Source organism: Gossypium hirsutum, chromosome A08 (assembly GCF_007990345.1).
Source record: "Gossypium hirsutum isolate 1008001.06 chromosome A08, Gossypium_hirsutum_v2.1, whole genome shotgun sequence".
Classification (NCBI taxonomy): Eukaryota; Viridiplantae; Streptophyta; class Magnoliopsida; order Malvales; family Malvaceae; genus Gossypium; species Gossypium hirsutum.
The window spans coordinates 23,323,884-23,350,499 of NC_053431.1; the positions used below are offsets into that span (position 1 = coordinate 23,323,884).

The window sequence follows — 26,616 nt, forward strand, 5'->3', positions numbered from 1 at the left end:
AACAGCTAACTAATCCTTTATCAACCATAAAATGTCATTTCTCATAATTTAGAATAAGGTTAAATTCTAGGCACATTTCCAAAAATTTTGCAAGATTTGAAAAACACACCTCAAAAGACTTCACCATACACAGTGAAGTCGTCCATGAATACGTTTTTTTGAACAAAGGAAATACCTTACCGGTAATAATCTCGAGTAAACTCTCGAAGGTAGAAGAGAAAAATTTGGTACGAGTTCTTAGAGATTATAAAGAGGTGATCAGATGGACGATAGTTGACATTAAGGGTTTGAGTCCCTCAACTTGTATACACAAAATTCCAGTTGTAAAGAATGCAACTCCCTTTTTTTTTCAAATTTATTTTTATTTATTTTTTTATTTTTAAGTTTTAGTAGGATTTAGATTAAAAATAAAATAAATATCTTTTTATTTAATCCAGTTAATATGATATTTTTAGGAACATAATAGAGGTTGTCTATTTTCTGAAAATCAAATATTGATGGTGGCGTGGGCAAAGGGATTCGTTTCCTTTTTATTTTCTTTGATATCATATCTCAGAAAATAAAAACGAGATTATTCCCTTCTTATTAGAGAAACAAATGGAAAGCCTAGAAAAAGACTATATTCTTTCCAAAAGACTTTCCATGTCCTTTTATATTTTGACAGAAATTATTATAATTATTTATATTAATAATTTTAATAAAATATATATAATTAATATTTTGTATGAATCAAATTCATATATTAGTTTTATCTATGTTCTCTATTTGTGTACAACAGGATTGTACATATAAATGTTTAATATTTAACTATCAAATTAAATTAATTCAACAATTAATTTAATTCATATGACAACTAAATATAATATCAAATGTATTTGGATTCTGTTCGCTTCAACTATAAGGTGTGACCCTGTAAGCTCTTGTAATGTTGGTAATAATACTAGAATGTTTCTAACATTACAAGTAATGAGTGACATCTAGATTGGACATAACATTACAAGCAATGGATCATTGCTACCCAAGTTACAAAAAGTCGTAATTCGACATAACATTTCTGTGATAATATTTTCATGTATTATATCATTTTATCCCTAATATCTAGATTGGGCACACATGGAATAGTCACACTTGTATAATTCAATCTCATATTTCTTGATTTTCTGAGCAGACTACAATAAACAAATAAGTGTGATATCTCATATCAACTTATTCGAGCATGACTATGCATTTCTAGTCTCACTCCATCAAGAAGCCTAAGATATTGCTCTCATTATGTAGGAGGGATAATTCTTATCTTGATCAACCATATCCCACTACATGGATTATGGTATATCTAACATCAGTCTTTATAGTACAACCTGTTACGGTAAACATTTGACTGTATCAAAATATATGACTCACAATGTTGGGACAATGATGATCTCAAGTCTGAGGATCATATACATAGCTATCACTATGAGTAATATTGTGACTATCACATAATAATCCAAGTAATATACTCATAGCAGGTCAATCCAATATGTTGCTCTCTAGCACATACTGATGTATTGATTTTGACATCCATTTGTCAATGACAATACTTTGTCATCAATCAACTACACATTAGTCTCAATACATTATTATTGTCTAAGCCCACAATAATACTTGACTAAGGACATTTTTAAGAATAATCATTTTTTCTTAAGATTTTATTATAATTCAGTTTATTTATTTATATATATATAAAGAAACTGAAATAATAATGGCAATGTCTTATATTAATAAACAAGATAAAACAAGTATGTAATTACAATCATCTCATGATTAGTCTTTGGGCATACTATAATAATTAAGTCATCTCGGTGACCAATGTAATCTCTCAAATTTGGGCTAATCGACTAGGTCGAGTTGGAAAGATTACAATTTTGTAGTAATTTTTATTTATATTCTTTTTAGAAAAATGCTGTTTCTTTTATTAAGAAATAGAAGTTAAAAAAAATTGCACCACTTATCACAAAGATATGTATTTTGTTATATTAAATATATATATGATTTGTTGGGCGAATAAGAACCATTCTAAATTCCATTTTATTTTATCCATATTATGTTGACAATCATATGTTGAAGGTGATTTTAGATATAATTTTTAATTTTTAATTTTTTAAAAAAAATTAAAACATTATTAAAATCATTGGAAATATAAATTCAAAAAATAAAAATATTAGAACTTTTCTACATATTAAAGTACAAAATGAACTTAGTCTAACAATCATTTGTCCAAATTCATTTTACATTACTCTTAAATTAAAAAAAATAAATATATATATATTAAATAATTAAAAGAAAGCCCTTTAACAGAAAATAAATAGGATGAATGTTAAAATAAATAAAATTCTTGTCACCATTTCCCTCTGATGTAGAATATGGAAAGGTTGAAAAAAACCCACTTTGAGTTGTGGATCATAGTGCGCGCCCACTATCTGATCCGGTAAATGGATTATATTCGTGTTTTAGTGAGGCGTGGTTTAGTGGATTTTCTTTTTCCAGGAAGAATCACTGAAGTGGAAATTATTTTAATTTATATCAGTTTATATTTGGAAAATCCAACACCTCCACTAATGATTTACATTTAAATTTTTTAAAAGATTTCTATAATTTAAATGATTGTTTAAATTTAATTGTATCTCCATATAAATTTATCCCCATTTATTTTAGACTCAATTTTTTAAATGATTTTGAATTTTAAAAATTTTTATTTTATATTTTTATAATTTTTAAAATTTTTTATATTTAAAAACATCTAGATGAATTTAAACATAATTCAAATAAACTTGGATATCTTTTTATCTAGATTCATTCTAAATTTATTTTTTTAAAATATTTTTATTTTAAATTATTTAAATAAATTGTCCGTCAACCACAAAAACCAGTTGATGAAAATGTTTAATTAATAAAATCTTAACATTTGAGAGTTTAATTAAGTGTATTTTTCTAAGTTTTTTTTTAAGGTAAAGGGGCCTTTTTACTCTCATACCTACACATATCTAAATAAATTATACAAATAGTTTTTAAATTATTATTGTTATTATTAAGCTTATATAAAAATAGGTGCTCAACCTATGCAATTTTCTATATTTAAATATCTAAAGATTAATTCTGTCACCACGTAACAACCATCAAGGGTGAAGCTAAAAAAAAAATTTAGAGGGGCCAGATGAAATTTTAATTTTTTATAATTTATATTTTTATAATTTATAAAAGATTAAATCGAATTTTTATAATTTTAGAGGGGACAAAGTGTAATTTTACCTTTATTAATTTAAAATTTTTAAAAAAACTTCAATAACTTAAAATGCAATTTTACATTTTAAGGAAGCCGGGGCCCATGCCAGCCTCCCTGATTTCACTCCTGACAACTATTAACTACTATTAAAAAAGACTTTTGAACCAATTAAATACTACAGGTGACATTTTAAATTAAACAAAAATATTTAATATTAAGATCCAATAAAAATTAATTTTAATATATATATATATATTATCTTTCAATCTCTCTCCTTCCATCTTCATCTTCTCTATGTAAGAAAGTAGTACAAAATTTTGAAATAAACTTTATTTCAAATTTCTCTCATTAAAACAAATCACAAATTTCAATATTAAAATAAACCATCATCGTCTTTGCCATTGAAACAAATCCCGTTTCTAATATTAAAAACTAACAATAGAAAAAAAAACCCCTCTATTTTTTCCTTTTTGATGCTATGATAGATTATTTTTTATGGGTTTTTCTTTTATTTCACACTTATCTAAGACGATAAAGACAGAAAAGAATGGAAGAAAAAGGGAAAGAGAAATATGAAATATGAAATTTTTATTTTTAATTTAATTTAATTTATACTTAATGCTAATTTTAAATATTTTATTTAGTTAATAATGTCATGTATCATAATTTAATTAATTCAAAGCTTATTTTTAACAAGAGTTCATGATTACTACTTAAAGTGGTAATAGAATAAAACTTTAAATATATATTTAAAAAAATGCATAATTTTTTAAAATAAACATTTTTTTGAAAATATATAAATCTTATTATTAAGAGTTAATCATATATGAAATTGTGAGGCACAGAAAATATAAAACCAATAAGTGGTAAGTACACAAACAAAAAAACCTTCTACCTACACAATTTATTGGGTCGGAAGAGAACGTATTCAAATGTTAAACTCCCTTTTGCTTTCTTTATATTATCAAAGAAATGGATAGAATGGCATCAAATGCTAAAATTGGCAAAGTTGGAATTTATAATAAAACTACACTTGTCTAAAACAATAATACGTATGGAATTTTTATTTTTTTTTAGAAACAAAAGTAGCAGGAATCTACTACATCAATATAACTCTAATAGGAATTCATATTGGATTTGAGTTGCTAAATTTTAGCCAACAACAATCCTCAAACACTCGTTGGAGACTTTGTAAAAGTGCAAACCGTATTTAAATCACCAATAGCCATCTTCACTAAGCAATCCCTAACCTTATTTTGTTCCTTTGGAATATACCAGAATCTAACTTGTCAGCCCTTCACAAGTAAAGAGTGGATAAATTGTACCTCTGAAAAGCTATTATCCACTGCATAACCATTGTTGATAGTATAAACCAGAATAGCATTATCACTTTCCACTTCAACTTATTTGAACCCTTCCTTCCACTTGTCGAAACCATTTTTTGAAAACGGGCATCGACTTTGTTCGAAAGCGAAGATTAAAACGGGAGTCACCACCGATCTTTATTTGGTGTGATCGGATTACCTTTGTTTTAATAAAACAATTTTAGTTTATTAAAACGGCATTTTGGTCTACGAAATTTAGGAGAACAAGTTCGGGAGTCAATTACACCCTCGACACGCCCAAAAATTGGTACCGAATTGATTAGCTAGTGTCTTAAAGTCGAAAATTGAAAATCGGGAATGGATTTTAAATACGATCCTTTTTTATTAACATCGATTTTAAAATTCTTGAATTAGCTCAAAACGATTGTTAAAGATTTCCTTATCTCGAGATATCGGAGTATCACATCCCGTAAGTTAGGACACAATACTATGAACTCCCGAGCACAAGGTCGTCTTTAATTTTAATTGGAATTCCGTGTATTTTAAAACTCAAAAGGATATTTAGCTATTTAGAATCAACGAGAGAACCGAAACCCCGTAAGTTAGGGCACAATTCTTCGATGTTCTAAAACGCAAAACATTGCCTTATTTTGAAATTTTTGTTTTTGAATAGTAGCGAATGTGGCATTTAAACAACGTATGTTATTTGTTTAAGTTAAAATAAAGTAATTTGTTGGATAAATGTATTGGGATTTACTTTATGAAGCAATGGTATGAAATACAATATACTAATGAGCGTGGACAATAGTACGTAAATAACATCGCACAAATGTATGACAATCATATGGAAATACAAGTGAACAAATTATGGTACATACAAGGACAATAATGACTCGACATACATTATTTACATGCTAACATTAACAACCAATGAATAATAAAAACATATATAACAATAAAAAACAGTATAAAGCGAATCAAAATAAATAAAACGTAAAAACTATTTAAAATGATAATAAATAAGTTTAAAAATAAATAAAGTAAAAAATTAATTTTTCTAAAATCAATGATGCATAAAACAATTTAAGAAAATATGATATATATATATAAATTTTAGAACAAATAATACACATATATGTTCATAAAAGTATAAAATGGGTAACAAAAAAAACATAAAATGAATAATAAAAAGAATGTTTAAAATAAATAAATAGGATTTTGAAAGGCATGTAAAACAATTTAAAGTACTAAATAGCTTTAAATAAATAATACATGAAACGATTTTGAAATAGAAGGTAGTACTTTAAAGTAAAAATATGACAATTTATAATAATGTTTATGAATAATATTTTTAACATAAGATAAAATGGTATAAAGTATTCATAATTGATCAATAAAAACAATTTAAAATATCATGTGAAAGACATACAAAATAAAGAAATGCAACGGAAACAAACAGTTTATAAAAGTAAAAATAAAATAAATAACATATGTATATGTTTAAAAACATTAATATGTAAAACTTGGAATAAACAACAATAAAACAGTTTTTTAAAAAAAAAACAAATGACAAATTTAAAAGTATCATATAAAGTTTGAAACTAAATAAAATATAATATCTAAATAAATTATAAATGGGACATATAATAAAATAAAACAAAACAGTTTGAAATAAAAAGGGAAAATGATTAAATTAAAATCAAAATAAAAGAAAAGTTATAAATTATAATAACAGAAAAGTGCCAAGGACTAAATCAAAACGCGCTCAAGGTTGTGAGGATGAAATGGGACATTATCCCAAGCCCCAAATGCGTTGTGTTTCACCTGTCCAATTCAGGGACCAAATTAAAAATGAAATAAAATAATCGGGTGCTATTTGAAAGAAAAAAAACACAAATCAGGATCAAATCAAAGGTCAGAAAAGGGGGAGGGACCAAAGTGGGAAATTTCCCATCCAAGGGAAACACGTGGACCCCCTGAAACGGGTCGGGTCACGCATGGGCACACCAAAACGATGCCTTTTCGGCACCTAGACCCCCCACCCAAAACGCTGCCGTTTTGTAGCTTGATAAAAGGCCCAAATTTTTTGTTTGTTTCATTTTTAGCCCTAGTATTTTAAAAAAAATAGTAGAGATCTCTTCTTGCTCTCTCTCCCTTTTCTTGCGGCTAGGGTTTTGAAACCCCTCATCGCCGTTGTTGCCACGGTGCCACCACAAGCGGTGGTAAGGGCGGTGCGAGCTGGCCTACCCTGAGGTGTCCCCGAAGGCCAAGCCTTCTTAACCCAAAAGTTGCGAAAGAAAGGTCTTCCCCTCCTTATTCGGTCCGATCCCGGTGACGGAGGAGAGCCCTCCGCGAAGAAATCACGAGCGATTCCAGTGAGACCTTCTTCCTTTTTATTATTTTTTTTCGTGCCCACTTTTTAAATGGATTTGTAGTAAAAATAAAATGAAAGGAAAATAAAAAAATCGAATAGAAAACAAGAATAAGAATCGAAATCAACCTTAAACTTTGTTCTGCTCTTTTGATTAAAATGTATGCGTAAAAAAAATACAAATAACATATTTTCGCTTTTAAAGCAGATCTACAATCCATTGGCCTTTTGTTTTTATTTTTTGCTATTTACTCATCTACTTCTCACGTGCTTTCTTTGCTGCTATTTTTGATTTGGTTGCAGGTGTTGCGCGACGAATGGAAGAGGTGGCGTGTGGTGCGATGAAACGGCGCGCGTTGGTGGCCATGCTGGTGGGGAGCGGCGGCTGAAGGCTTGGTGGCTAGGGTTTGCTGAAAATTTTGTTTGTGTTGTGGGCTTGGACTATTAGGGTTTGTGAATTAGGTTTGGGTATTGTCTTATTTGGGCCATTTTAATATATAAAGGGACTGTTAATAAACATTTGGATTTTCACCCATTTTTGGTTTATTTTGTTTTTAAAACATGGGTCAAAATTGGCTATTACACCACTCAATAGAAAATCCCTCATAGATTGTCCTTGCCTCGATTTAAAAAACTCTTGATTTACAATTGTCATTGCAAAGCCAAGTAACTAGCCTCCAACTTGATTTTGAAACACTCCCCCTACTGCAACATAGGATTTTTTTAAAAGAGATGCGATCCTCAGTGTTAGTTTTCACCCAACCTATCAATGGTGGTTGCCAAACACTTTTTGTATGTATATTGTTGTGAAGACTAACTGCATTTTTGGTATAAGTAAAGTTTCTAGTCCAAGTTATACTAGTGGCAATCAAGGTAGCACTGCTATAGCATGTATCTTTAAAAACAAGATCATCCCTGTGCTTCCATATTAGCCAATAAACAGTTGAAAATAGAGTTTTCGATTCTCCATAAACAACTGTGAGTCCATAAGAATTGCACATATTTGCATTAAGCTAGACTTCCAAGGAAGAAGAGAAATATGAATGCCAAACATTTTGATTTACCAATGATTTCCAAATGCCAGTCGCATATAGACAGTCTCTAATAGCATGTAGTTGTTTCAATAAAACCACCACAGTATGCACAATGGTCATCTCCTGTCATTCCCCTCTTAACTTGTATCTCACTAGTAAGTAGTCAATTTTGTAGCAATAGCCAAAGAAAGGTTTTCACCCTCTATGGAGTAGGTCTCTTCCAAACACTTGAAAGAACCCTGTAGTTTGCTAGCTCTCTTTGCTCCATAAAGTGACTATAGGTTTCAGCTGAAAAGAAAACACCTTTTGACATCCACCTCCAAGCCAAGCAATCGAGGGCAAATTCTATGGCTAGTGGCATAATTGTAGCAATGCGAACGATGACATTCCTTGGTAGCTTAGTTTCAAGCAAACTCCAATCCCATGAGCCAGTGTCAGTCACCACATCACAAACTCTCAGAGTTTCATCAATACAACCCCTGCCTATATAAAAAGATTTTAGAGGGCCTACACTCTCCACCCAGAAATTATTCCAGAAATTGACTAGACAGACATCTCCAATCATCCAAATGGTATCTTCTTTAATCTCACTCCACTGGTTGGAAAGCGAACGCCAGAGATGCGAACAATTATTTCATTCAATGAATTCGGGTAATACCCCATGGACATTATATTTGTTCTTTACCATACGAACCCAGAGTGCATTAGTACTGGTTAGGATGTTGTAACCCATCTTTAGTAAGAAAATCTTATTTTGATCCGTAAGTGATCGGATGTGTGACAGCCCTAAAGTGACCCTAGTCGGAAAGCGGTCTCGGGACCGCTAGACCGAGTCACCAAATTATTTGAATGTGATAATTATTGCCTAAAATATGTGAATATAAATGTGTGAAAGTTTTAAGCTTCGATTTAGTTAATTGCATGTGAATTTAGTTGATAGGACTTATGTGAGAAAATTTAGAAATGTGCTAGGCAAATGCAAGTGGCCTAATAGTGCATGTAATCAAAGGGGTGGACTTGCATGTCAATTTCCCCCCATTTAAGTACTAGTGGCCGGCCATGACAAGGGATGATGGGCAAAACATGTCATGAAACATGTTGTGTTAATGGAAAAATAAAATAAGAAGCATGGGCAATAAACTAATAAGAAATTGAAGGAAGAAAACAAAGAAAAAAAATGTGTTCATCATTCTCATGCATGACCGAAAAAAAAAGAAGGGAAAGGCTTCATACTTTAGTTCTTCTTAGCCGTGTAGAAGGGGGAAAAGGGAAAAAAAAGAGAACAAAAAGTCTTTCTCATTTTGTTCTTCTTGGCCGATTGTGAAGAGGAAGTAGGGAGGGAGGCATTCGGTCATCCTAGGCTAATAGCAAGGTAAGAAGTTTATATTAGTTCATGAAATTTTGGTTAATCTTGAGTAAGATATCAAACTACTTTTGTAACCCATGTAGAAATTTTGATTTGTGTTATGGACTAGGGCTTTCGGCTATGATATTTGACAATGGTGAATTATGTTGTTCCATGTTAAATTTAGATGAGCAAAGATAGATGAGTGTTTGAACTATACAAATAATCATATGTGAGCAATGGGTGCTAAAGGGAAAGAAATCGGCTACCTTATTATGTACCAAGGCCGAATGTGTACTTGGTAAAGGAGGGGTTGTTATTGAACATTAGGTCATGTCCCTAGTGAATGGATGAATTGATAACCATTGTGTATGAAGATTTGCTTTACTATGTTTTTGCTAGCAAGATGAGAAACGAGTTAAGATGGTCTTGGTGTAATTGCCGAATGCATGTTTAAGGAATTGGTTAAGTACATTGTTATTAAATGCTTGTTGTTAAGGAGTTTTGAGTTGGTTATAAATTGGGTTTAGTGTTCGAGGAACATTAGTTTGGACACCTAGTGCCGAATGTGTTCAAACGCAACTTACCAAGTGCATAAATATGATAATGCTATGATGGTAGACTTAATTGGAATTCGGCATTGTAAGTGATGCTTTGGGCTCTTGTGTTGGTTAGGGACAAAATGTATGTTATGAGGAACTAAATGATGTATATGAATTCGAAAATGCAAGGTATTAAGCTAGTCCTATTATTCGGTGGTGCATGAGTAGAGCACATGTATAATGCTTGAATAACTAGTCAATAAAATTATTCGCACCAAATTGTATAATATAAATGTATTTCATCGAATAGTTAAATTGATAAATTATTGAATAAGCTCTATCTGTTTGAATTAAGCTCAAGAGCTTAGAGGACCAAAGTTGGATAAGGGGAAGGAAAAAGTGATCGAATAGCCGTCGAAACCGTTCGACTCCGAGGTAAGTCTTCGAGTAATGACCCTACTTGAATTATATTGAAATGATTAGTCATACTATGACGGATAGCCGAATGTGCATAGAGATTATGTTATAAAGCCAATTGAAATCATGCTCTTTGTGTGTGGCTATTGAGCCGAAATTGGAAAGGTTTAATAAATGTTTTGTGTTTAAGCCTTAGTAACGAAAATGAAATATGGATGTGTCATGATTATTGATATATGTGTGCATGAACATTTGAATGATATCCGGGCTAAGTCCCGAAGGCATTTATGCTAGTGATTTTATCCGGGCTAAGTCCCGAAGGCATTTATGCTAGTGATTTTATCCGGGCTAAGACCTGAAGGCATTTGTGCGAGTTGATATATCCGGGCTAAGACCCGAAGGAATTTGTGCGAGTTGCTATACCCAGGTTAAGACCCGAAGGCAATTGTGCTTGTGGTTATATCCGGCTAAATTCCGAAGAAACTTGGGTTTGAAGGTGAGCGTTTTGTGCTGTAATAAATTCAATTAATACGCTCGAAAAACCCAAACGATAAGGTATGTTTGCATGTGCATCGGAAAAGTCGATTCGTTTTAAATAGTACTCGTTCAATCGACTAACGAACTTTCGGCTTTTAGATAGGTTGATACCTTGTGTGTGTATATGTTGATGAAGTGTGAAGTAAGTATGATTATGAGAATGTGTATTAATAAAGTGATTCATTTAGCTATGTGAATGTAATACTTTAGTCAAAGCCGATTTCATTACTTGAAACTTACTAAGCTTTAAAATGCTTACCCCGTTGCTTTGGCTCTCTGTTTTATAGATTTTGTCCGTTAGCTATCGGATTCGGGATCATCGAAGTCGAAGTCATCCACACTATCAAAGCCCTTTTGGTACTCTTTTAGTTGAACTCTGGATATGGCATGTATAGGACTACCCTTTGTTGTTTTTCAAGTACTTTTTGTGATGTATGTGTGTACAGCCATGCGAAAATGGCTCGTAGAAGTGGAGTATGGCATTAGACCATTTGTGTTTATGTATATATATATGGTTTCATGATGTGACTATGGACTGGAATGGAAGTGTTGGGCAAATGATCAGCCATTGGAATGGCTAAATATGATCATATGTGGACCTATGTATGACAAAACTCTAGTTGGTCCATGGTAACCACGAAATAGGTAAAGTTTACCTTGAAAACAGATGCTGACAGCAGCAGTGGTGTGGATTTGAAAAATCAGTAAAATTTGTAGGAATGGAATTAAATAGTGAATAAACTATTTAATCGAACCTTGATGAATCTATTTTCATAGGAAAGTAATGAAATGATCATATGAACAGTATGTTAAGAGATATTCAGGTTTTCGTGAGACAGGGCCAGAACGGTTTCTGGATTCCCTGTTCCGACTTTGGAAATTCATTATACATTAACCAGAGATAATTAGAAGTCATGCCATATGTGCATAGATTCCTTTTTGAGTCTAGTTTCTATAGAAACAAACGGCATCAGTATTGAAGCCCTGTACAGGGAGATATCGAAATCGTAATGCATGAAGGTCAGTGTAGTCGCACCCTGTAACAGGGGAGACTTTAACTAATAAACTGTACTAATTGGCCCAACCAAAATTCTAGAAAAAAAATTTGTAGATGGACATATGAGTCTAGTTTCAAGGAAAAATTACGAAACTGATTTTCGAGTTTTAGAACTCAAGATATGATTTTTAAGGTGACAGTGACACAGTTAGCCAACTGCCTGGAAATTTTTAAAATGGACTGTAAAAGTAAATGAATTAACTCGGTTAGCACCTCGTGTTCGACTCCGGCAACGGTCTCGGGTACGGGGTGTTACAATTTTATTGGTATCAGAGCCACGGTTTAGTCGATTCTAGGACTACCGTAATACGTTTGGGTCTAGCTATACATGCCATTTTGTGATTATTTGATAGTGTGGTGATTTCTGACAATTGAAAATGTGTTTATTTATAGTAATGGATCACGATCCCGACCGAGCGGTAGCTGATGATCTTGAGAGTGTAGCGCCTGCTCCCGCACAAGGGACAGCTCCGGCGGACTCTCATCCTATTGCTAGTAATCCGAATGATGAGGCTAGACAAGCTTTCTATAGCGTGATGAATGATTGGTTCAACCAATACATTCGAACTAATACGGCTGTTCCACAACCTCCATTCCCGACAAATACCACCCCCGCACCTACAATACCTCCGGTAACGGACCAAATAAGGTCAAATAAGCCCCCAGTTGACAGAATTCGAAAACATGGGGCTACTGAATTTAAGGCTACGGATAGTGATGATGCCGAGCAAGCTGAATTTTGGTTGGACAACACTATTCGGGTACTCGATGAGCTATCTTGCACACCCGATGAGTGCCTAAAGTGTGCTATCTCCTTGCTACGTGATTCTGCCTACTATTGGTGGAATACGTTGACTTCTGTTGTGCCTAGAGAGCAAGTAACTTGGGAGTTTTTCCAAACCGAGTTTCGGAAAAAGTATACCAGTCAGAGATTTATGGATCAAAAACGGAAGGAATTTCTTGAACTTAAACAAGGTTCCATGTCGGTTACCGACTATGAACGAAAGTTTGTAAGGCTTAGCCGATACGCACGAGAATGCATTTCTTCAGAAGCCGTAATGTGTAAATGTTTCGAGGATGGATTGAATGATGATATAAAGCTGTATGTTGGCATCTTGGAAATCCGAGAATTTGTGGTACTTGTTGAGCGAGCTTGTAAAGCCGAGGAGCTAAGTATGGAGAAAAGAAAAGCTGATATGGGAGCAAAGGAGTTTCGTAAGAGGTCTTCGGGGAAGCCCTTCCCACAGTCATCGAAGAAATTTAGAGATGACTTAGGCCGGTCTAGGGACACTTCGGGTTTCTCTAGACGAGATCGCGATCGACCCCCTGTGAGCACACGAGTCACTTCGGTCGCCAGTGTTAGAAATGATCGTTGGGACAGAACGGAATGTCGATATTGCGGTAAATGGCATTCGGGTAGTTGTAGATTCCATGACCGCTCCTGTTACAAGTGCGGATCAGTTGACCACTTCATTAAAGATTGCCCGAGGTTGTCTGAACAGAATGTAAATCAGAGTGGGAAACCGGGTGCTACCACTACTCGAGGTAGACCATCTAGAAATACGGGCAATGCTAGTGGTAGTCAGAGAGGATCTAGAGATGCTACGACCAGATCTGAGGCTCGTGCTCCTGCTAGGGCTTATGCTATACGCGCACGCGAGGATGCTTCCTCGCCAGATGTTATTACCGGTACTTTTACTCTCTTTGATACTAATGTGATTGCTTTGATTGACCCTGGTTCTACTCATTCTTATATATGCGAAACCTTAGCATCCAGTAAGACTTTACCTATTGAGTCTACTGAGTTCGTAATTCGGGTGTCAAATCCCTTGGGTCGTTACGTGCTTGTCGACAAAGTGTGTAAGAAATGTCCCCTAGTAATTCGAGGTTCCTGTTTTCCGGCGGACTTGATGCTTTTCCCGTTTGATGAATTTGATGTTATTCTTGGTTTGGATTGGTTGACCGTGCATGATGCGGTTGTGAATTGCAAAAGCAAGACTATGGATTTGAGGTGCGCAAATAACGAGATGATCCGAGTTGAGTCTACGGACTTAAAGGGGTTGCCAGCTGTAATATCATCAATGTTGGCCCAGAAATATGTAAGAAAGGGGTGCGAAGCATACCTTGCGTATGTACGTGATGATAAGGAGTTAGAAGTAAAACTCGAATCTGTGCCGGTGGTTTGTGAATACCCGGATGTTTTTCCCGAAGAATTACCGGGTTTGCCACCTGTTCGGGAGATAGAGTTTGGTATTAAGCTTGTACCTGGGACTACGCCGATTTCGATAGCTCCGTATCGTATGGCACCAACCGAGTTAAAAGAGTTGAAAGCTCAGTTGCAAGAATTGACGGATAGAGGTTTCGCTCGACCAAGTTTCTCACCTTGGGGTGCACCAGTATTGTTTGTGAAAAAGAAGGACGGAACCATGAGGTTGTGCATCGACTATCGTCAGCTTAATAAAGTGACAATAAAGAACAAATATTCGTTACCGCGTATCGATGATTTGTTCGATCAACTGAAGGGAGCCTCAGTGTTCTCAAAAATAGATTTGAGATCGGGCTATTATCAGTTGCGAATTCGAGATTCGGACATACCCAAAACTGCCTTCAGAACGAGATATGGTCACTACGAGTTCTTAGTGATGCTGTTTGGGCTCACTAATGCCCCTGCGGTATTTATGGATTTGATGAATCGGATCTTCAAACAATATTTGGACCGGTTCACAGTTGTGTTCATTGATGACATCTTGGTCTATTCAAGAGATGAGACCGAACATGCTGAGCACCTGAGATTAGTGTTGCAAATTTTGCGGGATAAGCAGTTATATGCTAAGTTCAGTAAGTGTGAGTTCTGGTTAAGAGAGGTTAGCTTCTTGGGTCATGTGGTATCCGCATCGGGTATTCGAGTTGACCCGAGCAAAATTTCAGCCATACTTAACTGGAAGCCTCCGAGAAATATTACTGAGGTTTGGAGCTTTTTGGGACTTGCCGGTTACTACCGACGGTTTGTAAAAGGTTTCTCGATGATAGCCACACCAATAACGAAACTGCTTCAGAAAGATATTAAGTTTGAATGGACAGAAAAGTGTCAGAAAACTTTGATCAATTGAAAACTCATTTGACGGAAGCTCCAGTACTAGTGCAGCCCGAATCCGGCAAAGAGTTTGTCATTTATAGTGATGCCTCCCTACTTGGGTTGGGTTGCGTATTGATGCAAGAAGGTCGAGTTGTGGCCTATGCGTCGAGACAATTAAAGCCACATGAGAAAAATTATCCGACCCATGATCTCGAATTAGCTGCCATCGTATTCGCCTTGAAAATATGACGACATTACTTATTTGGTGAGAAGTGCCATGTATTTTCGGATCACAAAAGTCTCAAATATTTGATGACTCAAAGAGACTTAAATCTGCGACAAAGACGTTGGCTTGAGTTGTTGAAAGATTATGAGCTTGTCATTGATTAACACTCGGGAAAGGCTAATGTGGTTGCGGACGCCTTAAGCCAGAAATTACTGTTTTCTTTACGAGCGATGAATGTACACTTGTCTGTTCTACCCGACAATGTGTTAGTAGCTGAATTAAAGGCCAAGCCATTATTGATTCATCAAATTCGTGAAGCTCAGAAAGTCGACGATGAATTGGTTGCAAAACGGGCTGAATGTGTTCCGAATATGGAATCTGAATTTCAAATTGATGATGACGATTGTTTGAGGTTCAGAAGTCAGTTGTGTGTTCCAAGAAATTCAGAACTCATTTCGATGATTCTGAACGAAGCCCATTGTAGCCGAATGTCAATTCACCCGGGGAGTACAAAAATGTACAACGATCTGAGACGCCAGTTTTGGTGGCATGGTATGAAATGAGACATTTCTGATTTTGTTTCGAAGTGTTTAATATGTCAGCAAGTAAAGGCGGAACATCAAGTGCCTACGGGTTTACTCCAGCCAATCATGGTACCTGAATGGAAATGGGATCGAGTCACGATGGATTTCGTATCTGGGTTGCCAGTATCGGCAAGTAAGAAAGATGCGATTTGGGTTGTTGTGGATAGACTGACTAAGTCGGCTCACTTTATCCCCGTACGTACGGATTTTTCATTGGATAAACTAGCTGAATTGTATATTTCTCAGATTGTGAGATTACACGGGGTACCTATTTCTATCGTGTCGGATAGAGATCCGAGATTCACCTCGCGATTTTGGAAGAAATTGCAAGAAGTTTTGGGTACCAAGCTGCATTTTAGCACCGCTTTTCATCCACAAACCGATGGTCAATCCGAACGGATAATTCAGATACTTGAGGATATGCTGAGATGTTGCATCCTCGAGTTTAGTGGTTCATGGGAATGGTATTTACCTTTGATTGAATTCGCTTACAACAATAGTTTTCAATCAAGTATTAAGATGGCACCTTACGAGGCCTTGTACGGGCGTAAATGCCGTACACCATTGTTTTGGACCGAACTCGGTGAAAGTAAAATTTTCGGAGTGGATTTGATTAAAGATGCTAAACAGAAAGTAAGAATAATTTGTGAAAGTCTGAAGGCAGCATCAGATCGTCAGAAGTCGTATGCGGATTTAAAACGAAGAGATATTGAGTATCAAGTGGGAGACAAAGTGTTTCTTAAGGTCTCGCCTTGGAAAAAGATACTCAGATTTGGCCGTAAGGGCAAATTGAGTCCGAGATTCATTGGGCCATACGAAATCTCCGAACGAGTTGGTCCAGTTGCGTATAGATTGATTTTGCCCCCTGAACTTGAAAAGATTCATGACGTCTTTCATGTTTCGATGCTTCGACGCTATAGATCTGATCCATCGCACATAATTAGCCCATCAGAGGTTGCAATTCAAGCCGATATGAGTTATGAAGAAGAACCGATGCGTATCCTAGCTCGTGAACTGAAAGAGTTGCGAAACAAAATGGTTCCGTTAGTAAAGGTGTTATGGCTCAAACACGGGATCGAGGAAGCTACTTGGGAAACCGAGAGCTCGATGAAAGAACGATACCCAAACCTATTTACCGGTAAGATTTTTGGGGACAAAATTTTCTTAAGTGGGGGAGAGTTGTGACAGCCCTAAAGTGACCCTAGTCGGAAAGCGGTCTCGGGACCGCTAGACCGAGTCACCAAATTATTTGAATGTGATAATTATTGCCTAAAATATGTGAATATAAATGTGTGAAAGTTTTAAGCTTCGATTTAGTTAATTGCATGTGAATTTAGTTGATAGGACTTATGTGAGAAAATTTAGAAATGTGCTAGGCAAATAAATGCAAGTGGCCTAATAGTGCATGTAATCAAAGGGGTGGACTTGCATGTCAATTTCCCCCCATTTAAGTACTAGTGGCCGGCCATGACAAGGGATGATGGGCAAAACATGTCATGAAACATGTTGTGTTAATGGAAAAATAAAATAAGAAGCATGGGCAATAAACTAATAAGAAATTGAAGGAAGAAAACAAAGAAAAAAAAATGTGTTCATCATTCTCATGCATGACCGAAAAAAAAAGAAGGGAAAGGCTTCATACTTTAGTTCTTCTTAGCCGTGTAGAAGGGGGAAAAGGGAAAAAAAAGAGAACAAAAAGTCTTTCTCATTTTGTTCTTCTTGGCCGATTGTGAAGAGGAAGTAGGGAGGGAGGCATTCGGTCATCCTAGGCTAATAGCAAGGTAAGAAGTTTATATTAGTTCATGAAATTTTGGTTAATCTTGAGTAAGATATCAAACTACTTTTGTAACCCATGTAGAAATTTTGATTTGTGTTATGGACTAGGGCTTTCGGCTATGATATTTGACAATGGTGAATTATGTTGTTCCATGTTAAATTTAGATGAGCAAAGATAGATGAGTGTTTGAACTATACAAATAATCATATGTGAGCAATGGGTGCTAAAGGGAAAGAAATCGGCTACCTTATTATGTACCAAGGCCGAATGTGTACTTGGTAAAGGAGGGGTTGTTATTGAACATTAGGTCATGTCCCTAGTGAATGGATGAATTGATAACCATTGTGTATGAAGATTTGCTTTACTATGTTTTTGCTAGCAAGATGAGAAACGAGTTAAGATGGTCTTGGTGTAATTGCCGAATGCATGTTTAAGGAATTGGTTAAGTACATTGTTATTAAATGCTTGTTGTTAAGGAGTTTTGAGTTGGTTATAAATTGGGTTTAGTGTTCGAGGAACATTGGTTTGGACACCTAGTGCCGAATGTGTTCAAACGCAACTTACCAAGTGCATAAATATGATAATGCTATGATGGTAGACTTAATTGGAATTCGGCATTGTAAGTGATGCTTTGGGCTCTTGTGTTGGTTAGGGACAAAATGTATGTTATGAGGAACTAAATGATGTATATGAATTCAAAAATGCAAGGTATTAAGCTAGTCCTATTATTCGGTGGTGCATGAGTAGAGCACATGTATAATGCTTGAATAACTAGTCAATAAAATTATTCGCACCAAATTGTATAATATAAATGTATTTCATCGAATAGTTAAATTGATAAATTATTAAATAAGCTCTATCTGTTTGAATTAAGCTCAAGAGCTTAGAGGACCAAAGTTGGATAAGGGGAAGGAAAAAGTGATCGAATAGCCGTCGAAACCGTTCGACTTCGAGGTAAGTCTTCGAGTAATGACCCTACTTGAATTATATTGAAATGATTAGTCATACTATGACGGATAGCCGAATGTGCATAGAGACTATGTTATAAAGCCAATTGAAATCATGCTCTTTGTGTGTGGCTATTGAGCCGAAATTGGAAAGGTTTAATAAATGTTTTGTGTTTGAGCCTTAGTAACGAAAATGAAATATGGATGTGTCATGATTATTGATATATGTGTGCATGAACATTTGAATGATATCCGGGATAAGTCCCGAAGGCATTTATGCTAGTGATTTTATCCGGGCTAAGACCCGAAGGCATTTGTGCGAGTTGATATATCCGGGCTAAGACCCGAAGGCATTTGTGCGAGTTGCTATACCCGGGTTAAGACCCGAAGGCAATTGTGCTTGTGGTTATATCCGGCTAAATTCCGAAGAAACTTGGGTTTGAAGGTGAGCGTTTTTTGCTGTAATAAATTCAATTAATATGCTCGAAAAACCCAAACGATAAGGTATGTTTGCATGTGCATCGGAAAAGTCGATTCGTTTTAAATAGTATTCGTTCAATCGACTAACGAACTTTCGGCTTTTAGATAGGTTGATACCTTGTGTGTGTATATGTTGATGAAGTGTGAAGTAAGTATGATTATGAGAATGTGTATTAATAAAGTGATTCATTTAGCTATGTGAATGTAATACTTTAGTCAAAGCCGATTTCATTACTTGAAACTTACTAAGCTTTAAAATGCTTACCCCGTTGCTTTGGCTCTCTGTTTTATAGATTTTGTTCGTTAGCTATCGGATTCGGGATCATCGAAGTCGAAGTCATCCACACTATCAAAGCCCTTTTGGTACTCTTTTAGTTGAACTCTGGATATGGCATGTATAGGACTACCCTTTGTTGTTTTTCAAGTACTTTTTGTGATGTATGTGTGTACAGCCATGCGAAAATGGCTCGTAGAAGTGGAGTATGGCATTAGACCATTTGTGTTTATGTATATATATATGGTTTCATGATGTGACTATGGACTGGAATGGAAGTGTTGGGCAAATGATCAGCCATTGGAATGGCTAAATATGATCATATGTGGACCTATGTATGACAAAACTCTAGTTGGTCCATGGTAACCACGAAATAGGTAAAGTTTACCTTGAAAACAGATGCTGACAGCAGCAGTGGTGTGGATTTGAAAAATCAGTAAAATTTGTAGGAATGGAATTAAATAGTGAATAAACTATTTAATCGAACCTTGATGAATCTATTTTCATAGGAAAGTAATGAAATGATCATATGAACAGTATGTTAAGAGATATTCAGGTTTTCGTGAGACAGGGCCAGAACGGTTTCTGGATTCCCTGTTCCGACTTTGAAAATTCATTATAAATTAACCAGAGATAATTAGAAGTCATGCCATATGTTCATAGATTCCTTTTTGAGTCTAGTTTCTATAGAAACAAACGGCATCAGTATTGAAGCCCTGTACAAGGAGATATCCAAATTGTAATGCATGAAGGTCAGTGTAGTCGCACCCTGTAACAGGGGAGACTTTAACTAATAAACTGTACTAATTGGCCCAACCAAAAATTCTAGAAAAAAAATATGTAGATGGACATATGAGTCTAGTTTCAGGGAAAAATTACGAAACTGATTTTCGAGTTTTAGAACTCAAGATATGATTTTTAAGGTGACAGTGACACAGTTAGCCAACTGCCTGGAAATTTTTAAAATGGACTGTAAAAGTAAATGAATTAAGTCGGTTAGCACCTCGTGTTCGACTCCGGCAACGGTCTCCGGTACGGGGTGTTACAGGATGCCTAAACCACCATTGTCAACAGGTAAACACACATCTTGCCAATTAACTAAAGTTGACCTTCTTCCTGAAGTAGTAGGGCCCCCAATAAAACCCCTTGCTAGTTTCTCCATTACCTTGCAAACAGTGATTGTAAATCTGACAGTGCTCATCAAATAAGTTGGAATTGCCAAGAAAACTGAAGTTGCAGCACTATTCAGCCAGCCAGAGAGAGTCATCGAACGTCCTAACCATTTAACTTTTTTCCGACTTTATCCACCACAAACTGGAAATTAGTGTTAGATACTTAAGTGTGAAACAGTGGCATGCCCAGGTGCTTCCCCAAGTCATTAACTTTAACAAAACCAAGTCTATTACTGATGGCCATCGCCACATCTTTTGAGATGTTGCTAGAGAAAAAGATTTGAGTCTTGCGATTATTGACTTTATGTCCAGAATGGGCAAAAAAAATAGTCTAAAATGTCATTTACACAATCTGCGCCTTTATTATCAGCTCTTCAAAATAAAAGCAAGTCATCAACAAAAAATAGATGGGATAGACCCATACCTCGATGAGAAAGAAGAAAAGGCTCCCACTCATTATTCTCAACCGCCAAATCGATCACGTGTCCCAATTACTCCATGCCCAACACAAAAAGATAACGGGATAGGGGATCCCCTTGTCTTAACTCATTTTTCAGAAGGAAAGCATCAATGGTGACCCCAATCCAGAGCACTTCCACGGAGGCCGAAGTGATACACTGCCTGATGGCATTAATAACAAAAGATGGGAACCCAACATTTTCTAATGAATCTTTAAGGAAATCCCACTATGCTCTATCGTATGCTTTCTCTAAATCAACTTTTATGGCCATCCAAGTATTCTTGCTTTTCATGACCCGCATGAAGTGAATAGCTTCTTAGGCAATAATAATGTCGTCCGACATGTTGCACCCAACTATGAAGCTGGCTTGATGTTGTCCAACCAATTTCTGCATTACTCGCCGAAGTCGATTAACTAAATTTTTAATAATGCCTTTGTAGATTACGTTGCATAGACTGATTGGACGATATTATGTTAAAGTTTTTGCCCCCTCCATTTTAGGAATTAGCACCAATAGAGTATTGTTGAGTCTCGGATCAATCGGATACCCCTTGAAGATACTTTAAACGGGATTGAATACATTTTTCCCCACCATCTTCCACTGCGATTGATAACATTTTGCATGAAAACCATCCACCCCTGGGGCCTTCAAAGGAGCCATGCTGAAGAATGTCTTCTAGACTTCATCAATTGAAACCTTAGGACTATGAGCCCTCAAATCAGCATTATCCAAGGCTGAAAATCTTCCTCGACAGAAAAATTGTTCAACAGGAGGGAATGCATCAATCAAGTAAAGATTTTTGTAAAACTTAATAGTACGGAATTTTTAATTTGTTACAAATATATAGCTTTAATTTTTATTTAGTTATCCACGTTTAAAAACTAAATCCAATAATTTATATGTTAAGAAAATACTTTTTTATGCAATAAGTATATTTAAAATAATGTCATGTTTTACCATTTAAAATTAAATTAAAATCAAATTTTCCCTGCATAGATCAAACCCAATTCATTAGTAATTTTAGGATATACATTTTCTTTTAATGATTTTTTTTAAAATGAAATTAATTGTAAAACAAAAAAAGTAAATTAATATATTATGAAAATTTCTAAATTGATATAAAATAATAATAATGAGAAATTTGATTGTTTAACACGATAAATTAAAGCATAATATTTTCTTTGAAAGTGTAAAAGAAAAATTATTCCCCCACCCTCCCCCTAAAAAAGCGTAAAGGAAACAACAATTCAATAAATAAATAGAAACAAAGATGGTTAGAGGAAATAAGTAGAAAATGCTTTCCAGCCAACTTTCTTCCCTGCTTAATTTTAATTTTTATAAGAAATACTTTGAAGGGAAGAAAAATTCCGAAATGGGAAAGATGAGTTGGAAATAATTCCTTTCGATAAAATGGTAGAATTTTGGAAGTGGGTAAAAGTAGTCAAAAAGTAATGATATATATATATGTTCCCTAAGAATAATGATCAAAAGAAGAAGAATATATTAAATAAATATGGAGAACGCTGTAGTGAGGTGGAGTGAGGATGCACACTTAAATAGTGATTTGGCCAAGTCATTGGATAAGTGCCAAATGGATGTGTGACTATTTTTACCATCATTGTGAGAAACTCATAAAACAGAATATCAAAGCTTGTTTTAGTTGAGGAATTTTTTACGAAACTTTATTCAAGTTAGAATAATGGTCAAATGTGAAACGACTATTAATATGTGTGATGTCTAAGGGTTAGATTCACATATTAATTGGATAAAAATCTATATTTTTACTAGTTGATTAATATTTTTTTCACAGTAACTTAATTCAATAAGTGTGAGAATTACTATTGTAATGACTTACAAATTTTTTAAGGTTTAATGTAAGATGCATGCATCATGATTAATGCATACTGTATACTGCAAAGCTGTTTTTTGAAATATTTGCTTAATATAAAAATAGTTAATTGATGGAAACTTTATTATTCAGTTCAAAATCACTTCAAATCCATTCATTAATATTCTTATAAAAAATATATTGAAAAAATGTATTGAACAGAACAATTGTTAAGTTTTAACAGCAGAGAAGGAAAACAAAAGCAAGTAATCCGGATGAAGTATGAAGCTCTGTCTGGAAATAGAGTAACAACGTAATTAACCCGGATAAAATATGAAAGAAGTTTGAACTTCAAAGACTTGAGACTTGCAGAGAAACTACCAACAAAGCAGAAATTTTTGGAAGAAATAAATTTTTCTTACTTTCCATTTCATCCAGATAAAGTATATATGTTACAATAAAAATGACAGTTACCTAACATAACTGCTCCCATAAATGCTTGTCAAAAGCTTAGCTAAAATTACAAACAAAATGTAGCTGACATACCAGCTATCACATTCAAATCTTGACCAAATCCTACTAACTTAAAAGTTGATTACAAAGCAACCAAATCAAGTTACAAATAAACAAAATGATTTTGCTTCATTTGGTTCAACTCCAATGCTGGTTTGCATGTTGCATTGCAGGCCAAAGCTTAACACTCCTCATTGGACTGTATGCAACAAACTCTAATCTTTCTTCTCAAAGCTTCAAATCGTGCGGCACCGAGAGACTTAGTTAGAATATCAGCAAACTGATTTTCTGAGCTACAGTGAACCTGATTTACCTCCTTTGATTGTTCAGCCTCTCGAACAAAATGAAATTTAATCTTAAAATGTTTGGTTTTTCCATGAAAAATAGGATTTTTAGCTATAGCAACTGCTGACTGATTATCAACCCTGATTTCAGTTGCTTCAACTTGTTCTTCATTCAAATCACACAAAAGTTTCCTAAGCCAAATGGCTTGATTAACAGCTGGAACAGCTGCAATGTATTCTGCTTTAGCTGTAGATTGAGCAACAGTTTGTTGCTTCTTTGAGCTCCAACAAAAAACTCACAATCCAAGAGTAAAAAAGTATCCAGAGGTGCTTTTCATGTCATCAATGGACCCTACCCAATCACTATCTGAATACCCTATCAATTTGAGCTCTTTTGCCTTCTCAAAATTCACTCCATGATTCAAAGTTCCCTTCAAATATCGGAGAACTCTCTTTGCTGCTTTAAAATGGACAACATCATAGCAATGCATGAATCTGGACAGTAAGCTAACAACATACATAATATCAGGCCTGGTAGCTGTTAAGTAAAGCAAACAACCTACCAAGCTTCGATATTCCTTCTCATCAACCCTTTCTTGATCTCCACTACTAGTCAGCTTCTCCTCTTGAGCCACTGGTGTGCTGACTGTTTTGCATTTTGACATGCAAAATCTATTGGGAATCTTCAAAGCAAAGGCATGTTGGCTAATGAAGATGCCTTGATCAGATTGGTTCACTTTTATGCCAAGGAAGTATGTCATGATTCCCAAATCTGTCATCTCAAAGACTTCTTGCATTTTCACCTTGAACTCATTAATCAACTCTTCTTTGCTTCCAGTTACAAGTAAGTCATCCACATAAAGTGAGACAATCAGAAGAGTTTCATTTTCTGGTTTCTTTATAAAAAGTGTAGGTTCACTAACACTTTTCTCAAACCCGAGCCTAGATAGGTACTCATCAACCCTATCGTACCAGGCCCTTGATGCTTACTTTAGACCATACAATGCCTTTTTCAGCTTGTAAACTTTGTCCTCCTTACTAAGAACCTTGAACCCCTCTGGTTGTTCAATAAAAATTTCTTCCTTGAGGAAGCCATTCAGAAAAGCAGACTTGACATCGAGCTGGTGAACTCTCCATTGTTTCTGTGCAGTCAAGGTAAACAAAAGTTTAATTGTGTCTAGCCTTGCTACTGGAGCAAATGTCTCCATGAAATCTATATCATATTGCTGACTGTAGCCTTTCACTACAAGCCTTGCCTTGTGCTTGTTCAATGAGCCATCAGCATTGTACTTAGCTTTAAACACCCACATGGCACCTATGACTTTATTATGATCAGGTCTGTTAACCAAATCCCAAGTGTCATTCTTGTGGATCATTTCCAATTCAACTTCAATGGCCTTCTTCCAATATTTGTCCCTGGCAGCCTCTTCAAAATCTAAAGGTTCAACTATTACAACATCACATCTTTGGTAGATATCAGCAATAGTCATTGTCCCTCTCACAGGAGCTTCATCAAAATTATCATCAACTGGCTCTTCTTCAGCTAGTTCCAAGCTGCTATCTAGTTGATCTTCTTCAATCAACCTTGCATCTGCATCATTCTAGCTCCAAACCTTCTCTTCATCAAACCTCACATCCCTACTCACCAAAATCTTCTTTGTTGAGGGATCAAATACCCTATAGCCCTTATTGATGCTGCGGTAACCAACAAAGATTCCAGGCATAGATCTTTTGTCAAGTTTGGTTCTCTTTTCAGCTAGTATAAGAGTGTAGCAGACACAACCAAACACCTTTAGGTGTAACACTGTTGGTTTGAGATCATGCCAAACTTTAAAAGGAGTTTTGTCCTTGACAGCAGTGGTAGGCAACCTGTTGAGTAGATACACTGAAGTATTGACAGCCTCAACCTAAAATTTACTTGGCAATTTACTTTCAAATAACAGACATCTGGCCATATCGAGTACTGTTCGATTTTTTCTTTCACAAACTCCATTTTACTGAGGAGTATAAACTGTTGTTAGCTGATGATGAATTCCAGCTTGCTCACACAGCTTCTGAAACTTCTCGGACAAATATTCAGCACCATTATCTGATCTCAAAGCTTTGATCTTGCAGTCTGATGGTTTTCAACTAGAGCTTTAAATTTGCTGAATGCTTCAAACACCTCTGATTTTTTCTTTAAAAAATAGATCCAACAGAATCTACTAAAATCATCAATAAACAGCACAAAGTATTTGCTGTCATTCAAGGAGGAAGACCTCATTGGTCAACAAATGTCAGTGTGAACTAATTCGAGCTTGCCTCGAGCTATCTATGCCTTATTAACTGGAAAATGAAGTCTTGCCTGCTTACCAAGCTGGCAAACTTCACAAACATCATCACTGACCTCAATTTTGGACATGTCTTCAACCAAATTCAATCTATTCAGCAAACCAAGTGACTTGTAACTGACATGGCCTAACCTCTTGTGCCATAAGCTAGCTAAGTCAGTAGCACTAGCATAGGCCTTTTTCTCTAACTGATTTACATCCAGCATAAAACATCTGTCAGTCATAGCCACTGTAACCAGTACTTGACCAAATGAATCCTCAACAACACAGGAGTTATTCTTGAAAACTAGTGAATAACCCTTCTCAATTAGTTGACCAACACTAAGCAGGTTTTGGTCTATTTCAGGCACATAAAGTACATCAGAAATAACTTTGTTACCTGAATGTGTGTTGATCACTGCATCTCATTTGCCTTTGGCCTCAATAAGGTTGCCATTTCCAATTCTGACTTTGGAAGTAAACCTTCTGTCAAGATTCTTGAATAGCCTTTCATCTAAAGCCATATGGTGAGAACAACCACTGTCAACTAACCAGTTCTTACTGATTTTGTTTGAGGTTGCATAACAGGATGCAGAAAAAACATGCTCCTCTTGAGCTTGAAGGTCTTCAGCAGCCTTAGCTTGCATTTGCTGCTGACCTTGTACCTTTCTTTTGTTCTTACACACCTTCTCAACATGACCAAACTGTTTACATCTCCAGCACTGAACATCTGGTCTATGCCAACAGTTCTTCTCTAAATGTGCGGTCTTTTTGCAGTGAATGCATGGTGGAAAG

General features: G+C 35.3%; 1 long non-coding RNA gene across 1 annotated transcript; it reads left to right on the forward strand.

The window, feature by feature from the left end:
- The first annotated feature begins 6,684 nt into the window (after positions 1–6,684).
- LOC107913906 (uncharacterized) lies at positions 6,685–7,493 on the forward strand. Its single transcript, XR_001688668.2, has 2 exons — positions 6,685–6,962; positions 7,262–7,493. It is a non-coding gene; the product is annotated as an uncharacterized lncRNA (long non-coding RNA).
- Positions 7,494–26,616: the final 19,123 nt, after the last annotated feature.